The sequence below is a fragment of the Zootoca vivipara genome, chromosome 7 (assembly GCF_965207765.1).
Source record: "Zootoca vivipara chromosome 7, rZooViv2.hap1.1, whole genome shotgun sequence".
NCBI classification, from domain to species: Eukaryota; Metazoa; Chordata; class Lepidosauria; order Squamata; family Lacertidae; genus Zootoca; species Zootoca vivipara.
Genome location: NC_142590.1, coordinates 58,165,063 through 58,180,673, shown reverse-complemented (window position 1 = coordinate 58,180,673; position 15,611 = coordinate 58,165,063). Strand labels below are relative to the sequence as shown.

Here is a 15,611-nt window from a genome sequence, read left to right as displayed (position 1 = left end):
CAGCAGGGCAGATGGAATGACTAGGGTAGATTGCCTGGTTCATGGGTGAAAAATCAATCTTGTCTTTCATGCCAAGAAGTGGTGTGTCATATTATAGCTAATAAATCAGTGAAGTGCCCTTCATCCAGCTTGTCAGTGGAGGACAGTGTTTGTGTGATTGAGAATAAATGAAGGCCAGAGTGCTGTCGGGCATGGAGAAGTGTGTGTATAATTTTGCCATCATGCTGTTTATACCTGCTACCATAAGAAAAATGAGTTTGCTAGGATAACTTAGAGCCACACACTGCAACAGCATGTGCTCAGGGGCCACAGAAACACCCTAGAAAAAACAAAAACAAAGTCTGTATAGGTAGCTTATAGGTCCCCCCTTATTGTTAGCAAAGAACTCATACCATGGCATGATTCTAGTTGTTTTTGTACCAGTAGGAATGGACAGGTATTGTGTATTAGATAAGTCTAAATGTTCTATCAGTTATTCCACATGAACAGTCTTGTCCTCTTGATTCAAAAGGTCTTAAGCTTCCAGTTTTTCAAATCCTTTGATTAAAAAACAACAGCAGGTCAGAGATGAACAAATTTATTAAGATGTAAGCTTTTGTGGACTACAGTCCATCAGATGTAAGTCGTTGTCAATTTTACAGGTGGTAGGTGAACTAATGTTGTTTCAGTTACCTCACATCTACAACACTATGAAACTGTATTCTTTAAGGGTAAGAACCAGAACTTTGCATTCAAAGACAGACCAGGTGCCCCTGGGTCTTTTTAAAGAGCTGTGAGCTATTATCCCAGCTGGAGTCATGAAGTTCATTGGGTGATCTTGGGCCAATCACTACCTATCAGCCTAACCTACCTCTCAACATTGTGAAAATAAAATGTTATGCCACCTTGAGCTTCTTGGAAGAAAGGTAGAATTAAAATGAATGATGAAGCAAATAATTATGTGCATGCACACTGATGACTGTATAAATAATAGTTATAGTTATTATTATACTTAAGGCATTTAACTGTTCACAGCATTTAATGCTGATTATATCAATGATCATTTCAACAGTATATTGCCACTTTTCACAGTCCTTCAAATTGCACATAGCAAATCTTGCATGCCAACCCTAATTCTTCCTTAGTCACAGACAGAACAACATAATTTTGCTATAACCAATATGTTGCAAATGCTAAATCATGCAAAGCTGACTAATTTGCATGCTTCTTCTTTTTTTAAAAAACACACAAATAAAACAAATCTGGATTTATTTTCCATTCACGGTATTTAGAATCCAGTGAAATCCTAGACAGCCATAGTTCACTAAAATCGATTCAGTCAGGCTCTTTTCCAGACACTAGTAAATATTTTGTTTAGCTGAGAAGTTACCTCATTCTTGGACATTGTGCCATGAAATATGCATTGTGGCAATTAAATAATCAATTATATGTTGTATGAAATATGGCCAGTTTGCCAAGAGAATTAGCAGAACTATGGCTTTTGTGTGTGTTGGTAAAATCATGTAATTCTCCTGTGACAAACTAGCAATTTGGACAGCCACAGTATTGTTTATTTCCTATTGTAAATCTTTGTTTTCTTTCTCCTCCCCTTTTATTTTTCTCTATGTTGCAAAGTTGTTGTCCTTTCACCCATTTGTGATAATAATCCTAGCAAGTCCTGCATGTGATTTTTTTTATCTCATTTTTATTTCTGTTTCTCCAAGGAGTTTCCTGGCTTAGTGGCAAATTTAAATCTGTTCATACTCTGACACTCTGTAACCACTGTACCACACTAGCTCTCTCTCATATAAAGGGCTATGGATAGAAGTTTTTCTGTTTCCCTGCAAATTCACGTATTATTTGGAGTCTTGGAATATTTCAACCACAAGGGGCTTAAGCCAAAAACTTGTGCAGCTGAGAGCCAAAGACTCATGCAGCCCTGGCTCAGCAGTTCTCAATCAAATATCTGGAGGGTGAGAAAGATCAAACAAATTTAGGACCCCTCCAAATGACCTCCTTTTTGAGCGTTCATCCTGATTTACTAATACAGAGTTAGAGTGTTTCCAGGCTTTATTTGGCAAGTATTATATGTTCATTCTTTTATACTGCAGTGAGCATTCATCCTGAATTTATGCTCATTTGCTTGTTGGACACTTATACATCTTACTGTTAGTCATTCATCCATCCCACACTTTTCAATGCATTTTCCCATCATTTTCCAAACCACAGAAATTCTTCTTTTTGAAGTGGATTTGTTGTTCTAGGAAGATTTTGCACTTTAATCTACAGTATATTCATTGCACAAACCTAACATTCCACTATGCACTTGAATCACTCTTGCAAAATCATGCCAGTTTAAGGGAGGCATCCTCAGCTGTTTCAAAGTGCTACTGGTCTCTCCATTCTAGCTCTGTCCTCACCAGCCTGTGTCCCAGCAGGTAGTACCTGGAGCACCCTCCCTGAGGGGAGCAAAGCAAACTTTGTTCTCCCCATGCCCTTAGGCTGATTGTTTTTCCGCTACTAGCCTCAGATTAGTATTGGACAGATTTGAGCAGATAGGATTGCTATGAGGAACCCAGGAATGCTCTTTCTTCACATTCTTTGCAATGCTAAGTGGCTGAGCAAAGTTGTGCTGCAACTCTGGAAATGGAGGAAATAATACTAAGAGCGCAATCCTAACCATAACGACTCAGACGTAAGTGCTAAGGAATTCAATGAGGCTTAGTAAAGGTAAAGGGACCCCTGACCATTAGGTCCAGTTGTGACCGACTATGGGGTTGTGATGCTCATCTCACTTTATTGGCCAAGGGAGCCGCCATACAGCTTCCGGGTCATGTGGCCAGCATGACTAAGCCGCTTCTGGCAAACCAGAGCAGCGCACAGAAAATGCCGTTTACCTTCCCACCAGAGCGGTACCTATTTATCTACTTGCACTTTGATGTGCTTTCAAACTGCTAGGTTAGCAGGAGCTGGGACCGAGCAACAGGAGCTAACCCCGTCACGGGGATTCAAAGAGCTGACCTTCTGAACGGCAAGCCCTAGGCGCTGTGGTTTAGACCAGGTAAATGGTGTTTGGATTGCAAGTTTAAGACAATGTAGAGTTGAACAAAAGGGAATAGGTGTGTGAGTCATTGCTAAGAAAGAGAGGCTCTGTTCCTTGCTGGATAGGGAAGCCTTTTATGCTCTTGTTTTTATTACCTTTCCTTGTTGTTTGCTTGAGGTAATTCTTCCATACGTGCAGCCTTTAAAATGTGATTCTGTTGAGACATTTGTATTATTACAACTCCAAGACTCTGTGCAGTTAGCTTTATGTACCTATTGAATATTTCAATGCACTGTGCATAATGCTATCTATATTCATAAGCCAAGCAGGCAATGGACAATGGCTTTATACTCCACACAGTTAAATAATAGTAGTAAGGGATCACATTTGCCTGGCTCTGCTGACTGGCTAGCTTCAAATGTCATGACTTTCACTTGAATGTGCTGAATTTTTATGCAGATTACCTGGGTGTTATTTATTCTGTTGTTGATTAATCTGTTGGCCTGAGGGGAAATGAGAAAGTCTGGATGCTGGTCAGGAACCCAGGCAGCTGCTGTGGGAACCTCCAGTCCTAGAGCAGGGAAGTCCAGATCAAAAGTTTCATGGCTACTGGAATATAGAAATCTGCTAGAAGGTTCTACTTCCCACAGTAATATTCATGTTCCGGGACTAGGCAGGGGTGAACTGTGAGAGGCCAGCATCCTTGTCCCCACTGATCACATGCTCTGTCACAGGCAAAATACCCTGTGAGACATAACAGAGAGCTGACAGAGTGCTAGGCTTCAAACGGGAGGGCTCTCCCTTTAGAAGGCTGCATTCCTCAATAATGTAGCAGGACCTGAGAGAAATAGGCAAGAAATACGGATTACTCATCTTAACAAGTTGTCTGCTTCTAAGGAACTGTCCGAGGTACTGAAAGAACTCTCCCCCTCCCTCCATCCTTATTTCCTGGTTCTGATTCTCAGTCGTGAGGAGATACAGAGTTAATAGGCGTCAAGTCCCCCGCCCTTGTTATCTGTTCCAGATTGCTTTCTCCAAACATCATTTAAGCTCACTCTCAGACTGAGCAGAATATTCCCCATTGTTGGGAATAGTTGAAGGAATTGGCCCTTTTGCTACACCAAAATATTTGTGCCCACCATCTAACACCACAGAAATACAGTCTAAGCCCTATAGTCACATTGATTGCATCAGCTGAGATCTCAGCATGTGCTTAACTCTCCCATTGAAATCAACTGGAATGGAAAGTGCTTAACTTTGGCTGACATATGCTTTAAATCATTTTAAATATAGAATTACTGTTGAGGATTGTGAACTCTCCTATGGTATAGGCAAATCCAATAGCAGTTACCATGAAAAATGTGCAATAAACTGCCACATGAATGCCAATACATTTTACAGAATTTACTTTGAAGATATACATTCCCCATGGCTTGGGCTATTCTACCTACGTTGCCCACGCTAATTGTATTTTATACCAATCCTAAAAGGGGGGGGGTTTGAACTAGACAATCAGAAATCATCAGCATGTGTTCCAAAATCACAAAATGAATTTAACAAGTGAAGTGTGATTCTTTTTCCAAGTGATTTTATGGTTTCTGGTATTCTTGAGGCTAGACATGATACAGGCCACATTTTCAAGTATTTCCTCATGGCAATGGAAGCTGAGAATGAGTTTGTTTGTTTTTAACTCTCATTGACTCACAAAATTATGGGCTTAATTCACATCCCATTGAATTTAATAGCAATGGTGTCATAGTTTTTAATGGAGCTTGATTGTGCCCATTAAAACTTGGAACAGAAACATTTAAAAATAGAATAAATATTACAAGACTTATTCAAAAATGTTTGAGTTGGCAAAGGAATCCAAGCATAAAGATGAATCACTGTATTTTAATCGTAACAGACAATAGTGATAACTAAAATAGAATGAGAAAGATTTGCAAAAAATGATTAATTTAGCAAAATGTGGATAAAAGAAGCCTCCCAGTACTTTTAACACCTTTGCAGATAACCAAAAGCAGCACTATCCTAGAACCCTAATGATAGTTTTATATGCTGCACCCATATAAAAGATGGCCTTGCTGCAAAAGCAGTAGCAGTGCTGCACATTTGTCATTTTTTAAAAAAACCAATAGGACTATTGTACACTCTGCACTGGAGCACACAAGCTCAGAACCCTAGTAGGGGAATGTATGGAAAATGCGTGTATGAAATGCATCCAAATTTATCGAGAAGTTAGTGATCTAACACAGAGCCCTTCATGCCTCTCTTCTTTTCCCCTCCCTTGCTCTTGTTAAGTTTTCTGATAGTGTGAGAACAGTCTTTAATGCCATGAGAATGTTGGGAGGAGGTGAAGCCCCACACACAGCTGCCTTAATCAGTTCTGGAGGATAATGCTGGGTACCTTCTTTGATGTTGGACATTGTTTTGAGAGAGTGAGTCATTGGGAGGGGGCGGCTAATGGATGATCTGCATGTAGCCAGTCTTGGGAGCCACACAGGCTATCTATAAAAGTGGATGGTTTGGGCAGAGTTTCTTTGAAGCTCATGCACGGACTGATCAGTTGCAGAACCGTTCAAACTGAGGCTACCTGGGGGAGTCGCTCCACTGCTTCTTGAGGGCTTCCAAGTGGCAGATTGAAGTGCTTGCTTGGTATGTATACATTGCTTGCTGTTTTAGAATAAAATCTTTAATCTTCTCACTCACTTGTGTATTTTGTATTGCTTCTGAATCTCATTTAAAAAGAACCACTTTGCCTTTGGCAAGACAGGGAACCAGTGGGGAAGACTGGTTCACACAGCTTCACAGGACCGTTGCTTGGTGATGTTTGCCAGGACTCTTCTTAAAGTTTTTATAGCCTATGGGCACTTTAAAAAGCAATACATTTATTGAAAATCTAGGGAAGTGATGTTCTTGTAGATATTTCAATAATGTGATCTTTACCTAAACTGACTCTGGAATTTCCCATGTGCAAACTACCTGAGGACAAGCAGCTGTTGGCATAGGGGTTCTGCTATGATTTTGTCAGTGGCTAAGTGACCACCCTTTTACTGGTTGTGTAAGTTTTGATATCAGGAATGTTTGAATAGCATGGATTAAATTAGACAGCTTCTACTAGTTCTTCACTATTTCTGCTACTTTCTTATCTTACATGGTCATAACTGGACAACATAACTATAAATTTACTTAAAAGCTCCTTATGAAGTAGAACGTATTTTCTCAAGTTCCTTTTTGGTGCCCCTCTAAACTTGTGCCATGTTACACCTGTTCATATATCCCACACAATTCTCCTGAATCAAGCACATTGTGTGATGGAACAAAGCTGGTGTTTCCACATCTTTTAGCTAGCAGCTCATTTTGCCAACGTGCAGGCATCCCATCACAATGAAAATTGATTAGCACTAATGTAATTAAAGGAATGGTTGCCAAGGTGTTCTTCATAATGTTTAAATTATCCTCCTTCCGTCCCCCTCATGCCTCTCCACATATTCACTCTGCTTTTGCTGAAGACAAATTTCCTTTTCTTCCATATGTTCTTATTGGAACAGAATTTTATTTTTGCCCGTGAAAGTTCAAAATACGCACCAGATAGACAGCATTTGGAGCAAAGCCTACAGATGTTCAAGGCATGTTGAACATTTTCCTAGACCTTAGGAAATTGATTGCCAGATTGAATGAGTTCCATCCCTTCTTAAAAAAAAATTGTTACACATGCCTGCATGCAAAATGCACCTGTGGTGGATGTGTTAGTGTAGAATTAGCTGTGTGTGTCTTTTAAAAACATAAGAAGTGGAGACTGAGAAAGGATCAGTATGCAATTTTTTAAAAAGAGAGAGAATTTATCCTTTAGTCTAACACCATGTCTTCAGTTATAGGCAATACTGAACGTTTCATGGGCAAACATAAAACATTTGTTCTACACAGGTAAATAATACTACTACGGTATCTCTTCCCTTTTCTCCAAGCTCAGCTTAAAGGTTCTCATTAGAGAATGCCTTTTGAATCACTCATGGGTTCTTGCTTCCTTTAAATGATATAATTGTACTAATTTGGTGGTGGGGAGTAGCACAGCTACAGTATTTCTTTATTCAGAATATTATTCCTGAGGTTTAGAGGGAGGTTTGCAACATCAGCATGTAAAAATAACATTTCTCAACATAATACAAATGTAAAATATCATTTCTCCCCCTGCCTGATTCTCCCAAGCCACATCAGCACTGTGGTTTTGATGTGGGACAGGAGTACATTCATTAAGCATCTAGATTGCTTATGACTTCATCCCATTATGATCCACTGCCTGTGTTGGTTCATCCACAGTGTGTGTGACAGAAAATGCAAGACCACCACAGACTGTGCAACCTGTGCAATACTTTGAAACTGTAGAAAAAGGTGTCTGCTGTATCAAAGTACCTGCTTCTGTCCCATATTTCCAGGTTAGTGCGATGTCAATAACACAAAATGCTGCCGAAAGAAGGCAAACCTGTGGTCCTAAAGAAGTTGTTGTGACTACAAAGCAGTCTCTTCTCTATATCAGTTTCTACTATAAATGTTTAAGGTTTGATTGGTAAGCACTAGTTTCTGCTCTTTCTGTTTCTACCAACCAGCAAATCCATCAGGGATTCAAGGATGAAAGCCTAGTGTCCAATTCAAGATCCATATTTTCTTTTTTTGTCAAATGGTAATGAAAAACTCTCAGGCAAACCATGCTGAAGTAAGGCTGCTGAATTCCCATTGGGACTTGAAAATAGAGGGTGGCCCTCACCCTTTGCATCCTTCTTAGTAGTGACCATGCACACTTATATCATATTTGGAGATGAACTGTGTGTTTCTGTGTAGGTAAACTAAAAAAATTTACAAGCCTATTGTTTCAAAGACCTTGCCCAGGGTAGCCAATGTGTGCCCTTTAGATGCTAGCCATACTCATTGGGGCTGCTGGGACTTGCATCCAATAGTACCTGGAAGATGTACCATGTTGGATTCCTCTGACCTTGTCTGTCTATTCAGAGAGACAGGCTTGTGCAGGTCCAAAGTGGAAGGCTTGGTTATTAAAAATTATTCTTGATCTTGCCATCCTATTCTCATTGCTGGAGGAATGGAGCATGATGAATTTGTAAAGATCCTGATAATATGCTGCAGTTCCACCCCCCACCCCCCAACAAACCTCATCAGCTTAATGGTTTATGTGTGTGTGTGCGTGTATGTGTGTACACTGTACACACACACACACACACACAGAGAGAGAGAGAGAGAGAGAGAGAGAGGTGTAAAAGCTGAGCACATTCCCGGCAAACATAAGACAGAAGTAGCTGTGGGCAGGTCTTGGTTTCAAAGCTATTCTGGAACACAGCATGCTTCCCTAAATTGCTGTTTTGGTTTCTGATCAAGTGTGCTGTGGATTATTGTTATCGTTCCTGAATGCTGCCAGCTAGTGCTGCTCCAGCAGCATGGAGGAAAATATAAAAGGCCATAGTCAAAATTATTACATGTATTGAGCATGCAAATTCATCATATAAGCCTCTGCCGGGTATTTATGGCCATATTAAATGGGCACAAGCTGGATGCAGCCAAACTTTATTTTATGGCAAGTCTGTTGTATCCCTCATGATACATAGTCCTTTCCCCCCTTTTTGATTACTGCCCTTTGCATTTCTGGAAATAGATGCCTAGAAAGGCAGATGCCATCTTTCTCAGGCCTGAGTTAGGTCATAAACCAAGAGTGATAAAACAAACTATCCTAGAGGCAGGAAGATGCAGGCATATAGACATTTTACTATAGACATTACTGCTTCTGTGTTAGAGAATCAGTGGAAGAGCATAAATATAGGATCTGCTGTCAAAAAAAAAAAAGGATGCAGGAGATCCTTATCCTGCATTAATTACTGTCGTAATCCAGTACATCCCGGCTGGCCCAAACCCTGGAATGCGTTTGCTGAAGCTTTTAAAACATAGCCATTGCTATATGTTGATTCCATTGTTAGTACCAATAGAGCTGCCTGCCAGCCATTAGGGTTGGTCAAATGCCAGGGTGGTACTTTGGCTTTTCTGCATAGTACCTTCCAGAGTACATTGTGCCCTTCATTGAGATTATTATGCTTTGCAATCTGCCCATAATGTTCCTTGTTCCCACATTGGTACAACAATTTCTCCCTGCTAAGGAAATGTTCCAGACCCTTGAATTGTTGGATTACTTTAGAATTATACTCCATAGTTCTATTATACACTAAAATTGGAAGCTCAAAAGACATACAAAAACTATTCTGAAAATGCTTTTTTAAGCGTTTTTTTATAAAAAAAATAGATCGAATTTTCCATAAGGCTCATCATCGCCTTATAGTGTCACATTGTATATTGCACTTAAAACACTTACTGTAAAACATTTTATTTGCAGCTATATAGTGTGATGTCTTCCTTCTCCTCTTCTTCCTCTTCTTCTTAATTTCTAAGTGATTTAAGTATTTAAAAAATTATGTGTAATTAAAATCCACAATAAAATGTGTATGATCTGCTATTTTATTTTATTTATTTATTGAGACTAAAAATGTGTTTTTTAATGTTGTGAATAATGAATTAATTGATGGTGATGATGTAAACTTACTCCTTTCTGTTCCTGGAGTAAGTTTAGCATGGTTTAGATGATAAATAGGAGCCACCAGAACTGGGATGCAGTGGGAGAGCACAGGTGAAGTTTGTTTTTTTAACCCCTTGGGCACTTTTTCTTAATTGGGAGCACAGTGCTCTCTCCAGAGCTGCTATTTGTGTAGTATGGAAAGCTACTGCCTTAGCTGGCAAAATGAAGATGCCGATCATCCATTCTGCCTGCCTTTTTCCACTCTGGATAATGGCATGCTTTGTTCAGAGCCTGACTTTAACTGTAACACCTCTCACAAATGGGGGCCTGACCCCATTTAAGGCCTCTAGATAGTGGTGTTCTATAAATAAATAATATCAGATGCGAAGTGTTCATGATAATAAATGAACGAGGCTCTTTCTTACAAAATCCAGCAGGCCTAAAGTTAGACTTAAAAGCTCACTTAGCATTCAGCTGGTTAATCTTGTAGTCAATGAGCAAAGGGTGATTGAAACCCACTAGTTTCATTCCATAAACATAGATGGTTTAAAGGAAAAACAGTCTGAATGAATAATTTGCTAAATGAGCAAGTAAGATTCTTCCAACATGCAGATCAGCAAACAAAATGCTGAGAAACAGCAGCCCAGAATAACAACACGACATGACAGCAAGTTCAGAATAATTAGCATATGAGTCAAATGTATCCTATGCAATTATCACAATGCATACTTTTTATCCCTGTTGTGTGTCAAGACCCTGCAACCACCCCCTCAAGGAGGAATAAAAACACTAGGACACAGGATATAAGGTTATTGTTATTGGGCAAATTTAGGCCACAACTTTATTGATTACAGAATGTGAGCGGTATTGGCTTAGGCATTGAGTAGACCAGGCTATATCTGACTCCTGCCCATTGTGCAGGTGGTCTGGTAGGGTAAACCACCAGTAGGGGGAGCCCCGTCGATGCAAACCAACTCGAACTCACCCCTGGGTTCCCGGAAGGGTCGTGGCATGGCCCTAGCCCCACCCCGGGCTTCAGACAAGATCCACACCCCCGAATTCCTTTAACGGAATACACCTACACATGGAGGGGCAGGTGATGGCCAGGCCTCCCCTCCCCCATCAGGAGGTCACCCAATGCCTAACCGCCACAAGAGCCAGATTAAGAGCGTGAGACAAGAGGAAGCCTTTCGGCTTGTGCAGCAGTTTAAATGGGGCCCGGCCACGCCCCCCCCCAGCCAGCTGATTGGCTGGAAGACGGATGACGTGGCCAGGATCCCCCCGGGTGGTGCAGAACAACATCCCCGCCCCCCGGAGGGGAGGGGGTGGTCACGTGATCCACCGCAACTCCTCTCCACTGTGCCACAACAGCTGTGTTCTGCCTCCAGTGCTGGAGGCAATATGCCTTTGAATACCATTTGCTGGGAATCACAGGTTGAGAGAGCACTGTTGTATTCAGGTTCTGCTTCCAGGCTTCCTATGGACATCTTGCTGGCCACTGTGAGAAGTTGCCTTTAGAATATAAGAAGAGCATTGCTGTTTTAGGCCAATGAATTGCATTTACCGGTACTACGAATGTGTGTGCTTTATTTAGCTGGCACCAAAATGGTTTTCTATAAAGGCAGCAGGATGCACTGGTCTGTGTGGGATTGTTTTCCCCTCCCCCCCCAGAAGTGATAGTTTTGAAACTTAACCGGCTATAAAGAAGGATATCTATCTTGATCCACCACACTAGTGGAGGGTCCCATCCCTTTCTGGCTTGTTGACAGCTTTACAGCACTCACCATCATGGCTATGGGGACAGGGAAGCATTATATCAGTGCAGAGCTCCTGATCAGCAGGCGTTTCTTTTGTTTAACAGACTGCTGGCTGGAATTCAGAGCCCCTGGGGAGAGCAATTCCCCATCATTGTCAACACTACTGTCCTAATTATGCTCATAGGAAATAAAGTGAGCACAAGGAGATTTACACTCTTTAAACGCTGTTCCTGTTATGTCTGAACAGGAGGGGACAGATGGAGTCTATTTCAACATGAAAAGACCAAAAGGCAGAAAGGAGGAGGAAAAATTCCTTTCCACCCCTACAGCTGATACCAAAGTGTGTTGGGTCTGCCCAGGTCATAGAAGACTTTCTGTGCCTTTTTAATTCTTGGAAGGCTGACATCCTAATCTTCCAATTGAACATCACTGGGGAGGATCATGCCATTACCTGATGTAACTTCAGAGGAAGCAGCTGCTTGTCTGTCTAAGAGAAATTTTGACATGACTTGTTCACATGTAGCATTATAGCTTGGGATATTCCTGGTGAATTTCAAATGCTCACAGAAGATGCACATAGTTACCCTGGCATTACAGACTCCTATCCTGTAATCACTTTGCCATAAACAGTTTTCTCCTCTTCTGTTACACTGTTTGACAGGTAAAGAGTGGGAAGCATCTGCAATACAATTATAAGGGGCTTGGAATCATGTATGATTTCTAAAGATGTCACATTTGCAGAAACCAGAGGATACTACAATCTATTTGCATCTTGAAGCAGGAAAGAAAGCAATGTATAGGTTTGGAATACCTATCCTGTTCACATTGTTTTCTGGCCTTCTGCCATGAATTTTTCAAAATACTATCAGTCAGGTAGCTAAACTGGTGCAGTTAAATAATTTAAATCAGATATGACTGTTGTCAGGGTCAGCTGGGACCCACTCAGGAAATTTTTGGTCTGCATGCAGGTGCCCTTTATAGTGAACCACTTGAGAATGTAGAGCAGAGAGGAAAAGGAAAGTATCATCTTCTCCAAACTCTAGAGTTGTTCCAGCCTTAAACAATCCATTGATTCTCCCTGATCTGAAATGGCGTATATATACTTTCAGGGCAAGCCTGGGTCTTTCCCTTGGCCAAAACAACTACCGGTAGTCATGATAGGTAATCTTCCTACCTTTGCCTTCAATCTACCTCCTTGCCACATTACCCCTTACCCCTTGTTTTGTGGCCTCAGCCAGTGAATTACTCTGCTTGGGACTATTTATGTCTTTAAATTATGTCTAGTGGTCTTTGGGCTTCCTTGGCCCCTTGCTCTGCAGAATTTGCTTGGGCTGCTGTGTCATTAAGCATATGATATGCAATTCAGATCTTCCTCCCTCCAAAAATCTATTTAAAAATCTTGGTTTTTAAATAAACTAGCCTGGCTTTTTATTTTATTTTACTTTAACAATAGTAAAGCAAAGTATGAACAAAACACAGCAGGGAATACCTCTGATTTCATTAGAAAGCAAAAAAAAAGGGGGGGGGAATTCAGCAAGCGAGAAATAATCTTCCGGATGGGTAGCTGCTTGAGTTTTCTTTTCTTTTTCACTCTCTTTATTTTAAATCATAACTGATAAAAGGCTCCCATTAATCCAAAGGGTAGGTTAAAAATAGAGAGCAGCTTTGATTTGGGCAGCTGATAAGGGCACAGAGGGGACCTGAAGGCGGGAGAGACCCGGATAAAATTGCATCTGTTAAGATCCCCGGACTGGATTAGGGCTTGCTTAGCTTTCCAGGGGGGTCCGGATTTGCGATGTGTGATGGGAATATAATTACCGTGAAAGCGGATAAAGCTTTTCTTTTACTTTTGCAAGATTTTTGTCACTGTCCCAGCAAAAAAGGAATTAGCAGTTCTTTCTGCCACCAGATCTTTCTTTCATCTCTCTACTAACCCCACCTCTTCCCCCACCTTCAAATCAAGCCTGGCCATTCTTTGTAACAAGAAGTTTAGCTCAGCTTTAGGAGCCATTCAGAATGGAAGAATTAAGCTTATGGATGCTGCTACTTGGAAATGAAGTGTCATAATGGATCAGAAGTTCCGTTCTTATCCCCTTTCCACATCCTTGGAGCACTGGGGTTACCTTTCACATATGAGAGTTATCATAGATTTGGAGAGTGCTAATGCCAACAAAGAACTAAAGATCTAGCCACATTTGTTCCAATTTTCCCAAAATCCACCTAGTTGGCTAGGAGCCAATTTACAATTCGTCAGACGTATGTCCTTAGGAACATAGCTGTGTTTTGTGTGCCCATTTTTAAATGTACACTTTAGCATGCTGTCATCTTGTGTGGACCAACAGTGAAGCTAAGATGTCTTGGCAGATGCTTCACATGAACTAAGAATATAATATAGAAAGTGCCTGGAAATTCTTTCCAACCTGTGGTTGTTTCATCCATGCCAAGCATACTGGAGTTCCCCAACAGGCAAAACAATTGGATCAGAAGCTTGAAATCTGCTTGGCTAAGCTTTTCGGGTGTAGGGTTAGGTAAGAAATGGTCTTCCTTCTAGGCTCCAGATGATTCAAGTTTTCCTTGCAGTATTAGAAAGCATTGCCTCCAACAGCAGAGTGTATAAGCTTATTATTTTTTGCAGCAGTTTATCTTTCCTTGACATGCTGTTTTCTTGAACACACTCATCATCATTGTGTGGGGAAAGTAGGGGTGTGAAGCAGAGGTCCATGGAACACTTTAGCAGTGATTTCTTTTATCATGGTTAGATATATTGGTGATAATAAGATGGAAGAAAACAAAGTTTTTCTGTGTAGTTCAATTTCACAGTGTTATAAGCAGTTGTGTATCTGTGGTGTGGGAAGCAGATTAGTGCCCCAAGAGTATATATATATAAAAGGAGGGGGTCACCACAGACTTCTAAGTAACCATGTTCAAGACAATAGTGCTGGCAGAGTTATAGATGAAGGATGAGCTCCAGGAGCTCCTATGGAAAGGTCAACAGCAAGCTTCAGCTAAAAGTGATGTGTTGGTTGCATCTTTCTGTGTTCCAATGTCGGAGGGAAAGATGATGCTTTCCATTTACTCAGCTAGGAAAAGACCTGCCAAGTTTTCTTATTAAGGAGAGAGTAAGAAACAGCAAACAGAGTATAGCCTTCAATCACTATTTCAACTTGCAGACAGGTAGGCCACTGACAATCTATATGCTGACCTGGCATTCTGAGCTCTCCTCCTTGGAATACCAAGAGCTCAGGAGACTTGATATGAATTTTCAGCCTAGCATCAGACAGCAGCTTTAGCTAAGCCTGAGGCTGGGGACCATGGCCCTTATGCTGAATATTCCACAGATCAGAAACCTGTTCACAGACCCTCCAAGTGTCCCTGTTTTCCAGGGACATCCCTAATTTAGATGTAGCATCCCAGTTTCTGATTTGATCCCAGAATGTCCCACTTTTCTTTAGGATGTCCTCATTCTCATTGGAGAAATGTTGGAGGGTAAAGAGTTATCCACCCCCCTGAACGATATGAAGGCAATCCTGTATAGGAAAGTTTTTTAAAATGTGTGTGTGTGTGTGTGTGTGTGTGTGTGTGTGTTTTTTATATATGTTGGAAGCTGCTCAGAGTGGTACCTCGGGTTACAGATGCTTCAGGTTACAGACGCTTCAGGTTACAGACCCCTCTAACCCAGAAATAGTACCTCGGGTTAAGAACTTTGCTTAAGGATGAGAACAGAAAATGTGTGGCGGCAGTGGGGCGGCAGCAGGAGGCCCCATTAGCTAAAGTGTTACCTCAGGTTAAGAACAGTTTCAGGTTAAGAACGGACCTCCAGAACGAATTAAGTTCTTAACCTGAGGTACCACTGTAGTAAGATTATCATTATGAAATGGGATGTCCCTATTTTCATTGGAGAAATGTGGGAGGGTATGTGTTCAGGCATCCTCCCTCCCTCTGTTAACAATGGCATAACAAAAGAGCAAAGCTACTCTAGTTGGCTCCAACCTAACTGTTGTGTCCCCACCCTCAGTGCCCACAAGTTGCAGGAATGTCTGCAGTGGGGAAGCCTGCCAAATGCATATAGCTGCCTCCTATTCCATGATCTGGGCTCTGGTCACACAGGAGGCAGTGTGGGCTTCTAGATCATGGAGGCAGCCTATGTGCATCCAGTATCCTACCCCATTGTAGGCATTTCTCCCCACCATGTGGTTGCTAGGGGATGGGTGGAAGGAATGCAATGATCCAAATGAGGTGACATAACTGTTTTGTAGCATTC

General features: G+C 41.3%; 1 protein-coding gene across 2 annotated transcripts in view; it reads left to right on the top strand.

Moving 5' to 3' along the window:
• Nucleotides 1-15,611, top strand: part of PLXNA2 (plexin A2) — a 399,133-nt gene that overhangs the window by 64,534 nt on the left and 318,988 nt on the right. The window lies entirely within an intron of this gene.